Source organism: Ostrea edulis, chromosome 2 (assembly GCF_947568905.1).
Source record: "Ostrea edulis chromosome 2, xbOstEdul1.1, whole genome shotgun sequence".
Taxonomy (NCBI): Eukaryota; Metazoa; Mollusca; class Bivalvia; order Ostreida; family Ostreidae; genus Ostrea; species Ostrea edulis.
The window spans coordinates 16,177,369-16,180,915 of NC_079165.1; the positions used below are offsets into that span (position 1 = coordinate 16,177,369).

At 36.1% G+C, this 3,547-nt stretch overlaps 1 protein-coding gene and 1 long non-coding RNA gene across 2 annotated transcripts in view; one reads left to right on the forward strand and one right to left on the reverse strand.

The window, feature by feature from the left end:
- Positions 1-1,467, forward strand: part of LOC130052119 (uncharacterized) — a 10,378-nt gene extending 8,911 nt beyond the window's left edge. Inside the window, exon 2 of the long non-coding RNA XR_008800489.1 lies at positions 1,246-1,467. This is a non-coding gene — a long non-coding RNA (uncharacterized LOC130052119). The remainder of the gene's footprint in view (positions 1-1,245) is intronic.
- LOC125682599 (dual specificity tyrosine-phosphorylation-regulated kinase 1A-like) overlaps positions 1-2,813 on the reverse strand; it is a 33,086-nt gene extending 30,273 nt beyond the window's left edge. The window contains exon 1 of the mRNA XM_048923271.2: positions 2,660-2,813. The gene's annotated coding sequence lies outside the window, so the exon portion shown is untranslated. The remainder of the gene's footprint in view (positions 1-2,659) is intronic.
- Between the last annotated feature and the right edge of the window lie 734 nt (positions 2,814-3,547).

Consider the following 3,547-nt stretch of genomic DNA (forward strand, 5'->3'; position numbering starts at 1 on the left):
TGACAATGGTGACGTCTCCATATGAGTGAAATATTCTTGAGATGGACATTCAACAATATTCAATCAATCAATCAAAATTGTTAAGTAAACATAATTTTTTGGCCTCTCCTTATTTGAATGAGGTAAGCTTTCACTTAAAGTCAAAAGGAGTTCAATTATACCTTAATGCACTTTGGATTGGTTTTCTCCCTCCTTTGTATGAATCCCCACCCCCTCACCCAATTTCAAGTAAATGTCGCTAATGCTTTTCAAAACAATATTTCAATCATGAAAAAGTTATGAAGTCTAATAAAGAAACATGAATGTAAATAACATCAAGCCTTAGCCACACGCAGATGTTCAATCTTTTACCTTAGGCAATCCAACAATGGTACTAATCTCCAATATGAATCTTGTACAAAATCAATTTTGAATGGGCTTCCTCTTTTACCCTCTTCGTAATGAGAGGGTCATTAAAGACTCTAAACAGTTGTAATAAGAACATTTATGATTAGGAATTGAACCCAGGACCCCTGCATTACTTACTAGTCAGGTGCTCTAACTACTGAGCAACCCAGTCTGATACCCACAGTCAATATATAGCCCTAATTACTACACAATGCTTCAGCATCAAAAAAGGTTTGCACATCTTCAAAACTTCTTATCAGAGCATTTGACCTTAGAACACTTGCACACCATAGAAATGCTGTATTGCAAGACCATAATAAATGCTTCTTTTTTTCTTTGAAAAAAAAAAATGTTGCAGGGAGTATACTTTAGTCCATCATGATTGATGTAGACAGAGTTGTCAAAAACTGTTGGTAAGGCTGGTAAAAAAATTCCCTGGACCGATAACTTGCTAGAAAATGTCGGTCCATATGACCGTTTGAAATTATCGGCTATGATCTGATTATTTTAGAGCTCGGGATCGGGATGCGCAAGTGAAGGTCACTCAAACAACATGGCCGCACAGCCGATCAAATTTGTGAAGGGTTCTCTATACCTAGGAAGAAAAAGCTCAGTGGTAGTGTTCGCTTCGTAACTGGAAGGTCATGAGTTCGAGTTCTGCTCGTGCCATAGCCACGTCCAAACTAAGATGTAAATATAATATATCCTCGTCAAACACTCAGCATTTAGCAGTGAGAGTCATAGGTCTTTCTGATATGAATGTCGTGGCAGGTTACTACACACTAAAGAATCCTCACTACTACGGCATTGAGTCAGAGTGCAAAGCATAGGTCTAAATTTGTGGTTTTTCGTCCATAGCTGGTGACGTTTCAATATGAGGGGGAAATTCCTGACGGGATTTAAATCAAGCAAACAACTTTGTAAGAAAAAAGAAAAGAAAAAATTGCTGAACCTGGGAACTAAAAAATTACAAAGGCGTCCGTGGTGTTAATGAGTTCCAAGATGGCTGGAAAACTGACCATATTTGGCTGCAGGGAGTGGGAGATGCATTGCTGTTAAAACCATAAAAGGCATTTTGGTGCAGTTCTTTTTTCTTCTTTCTTTCTATGACTACCGCGGTGGTCTAGAGGCTAGAGAGTTTGCCCCGCATGCGGAAGGCCGGGGTTTGAATCCTGGCCGCCACAGACCTAAGTCGTTAAAACAGGTAGTAACAGTTCTGTCGTTAAACGCTCGACATCAGGACTGTGTGAATGTCACAGGTCCTCGGGAGAAGACCTTAAAAATGGATGTCCTGTGTCTCAGTAGGTGTGGCACGCTAAAGAACCCTCACTGCTCAATGGCCGCAAGTGCCGAGTATAGGTCTAAATATGAAGCCATTCACAGGTCTTGGTGACGTCTCCATATCAGTAAAAAATTCTCGAGCGAGACGTTAAACAAGATACAATCAATCAATCTTTCTTTCTATGCAATACAAGGTACAAGTATCTGGTCTGACAAAACTTTGTCTGGTCTGACAGAACCTTTAACTCTGACAGACCAAATGTCTGACAGTAATTTAAACATTTCAACACTGTGTACTGCAAAAAAAATTATTGCTATTAGGCCTATAACTCATTTTAAGACCAAAAAAATGTAAAAATTGGACTGAAGGCTAGAAAAAAAAAAAAAGAAAGAAGAGAAAACGATCATGGCATAAAATCTAGTGATAAATCAATTTCTAAAAAATGATTGGAATTTCTTTTTAATATGCAATCAATTGTCCATTGTTTAGTGTTCACAGAGTTACTGCCCTTAACAATGGCTAACTGTAAACACCAATATGTTGGTTAAACATTTACTCCTATATCAGGCTAATTATCTATCAATGACAAATGATCTATAATTCAAAGTTCTTAAAGAAACAATATTTCTTAATTAATAAATTAAAACTGGCTTATAACTGCTTAATGTCCATTTTCTCAACGTGTCCAGCAAACCTCAAAAACATGTCTAGACCAAGTCAGGGGCGTCAGATTAATCCTGTTTGACTTGTGAATTCAACCTGCTTCTGTGCCTGATAAATTACTGTTATTACTATAACTATGAATCACTGAAAAATGTTTTATTTCAAAAAATCACAGCGAATATGTACCGTGAACTCCTGAAAATACACAGCGGTGTATTTTGACAGCTGGATACAAGCACATGTGAGAAAACGAATGAATGACACTGAAAACAAATTCAAAATACCTCTCTAAACGAAGAAGGACGGGTGAAATAAATATGTACATACCTTTCTTTTAACTTCTTCTGTATTACTGTTAAAAAATAGTAGACATGGAGACTCTAGAAGGGTTGGAAATCAGCATTCAAATATGTACATTAAAATTTGACCTCCTCGATGATCAAGGCAACGCGAAATGGCGCGCATTTACAACATTTGAATTTTGAGGATGATTGAGACATTTAATTGTGGCCTGCATTATGGCACAAACCATTCACATATTTTATATACATATTCTATAAATTATTTTTTATTTTAAACACATTAATGCACTTTTTCTTCATAAATTATGATCGGCAAATCTCGGATTTCAATATGGCGGACACGCCGACAACAAGCGAAAGCGCGTTCTATATTTAGATGAGAAAATCTGTGACGTCAAAAGAGGCCCCCATGGGATTTTGCATATATATACAATAAGTCTACAAATGTAGATAATTCAAGGGGGTGCATTGATAATAATTTAAAAATGATTTTTAAAAACTATAAATGCAATGCGTGAGTTTAAGGCATATAAAAGCCACTAAATCGGGCGACATGCTGCTCTATTTTTAGAATGGTGGTTCCATCAAATCAATATTTATTTATTTAGTCCATGTCGGAAGAGAAGAATTTTAATTTATACGAAAAGTTCCGAAGGCGTCACTGATCATCGCATCCCTTATGGACAAGCCTACATGTGAAAGACAAGAAAATTTGTTTTCTTTTTCACTAAAACATATATGTTAAGCCGGTATAGAGTTAAATTCGTCATTGAATAGAATTTGAAAATTAATTGCTAAAATTCAACTGAATTAGGCCTGTACATTAGCCCTATTTGTAGAAAATTGATTCTCATAAAATATTAATACTTGAGACATTAAAATCAACTTTTTATTTAAAAAAACACACCAAACA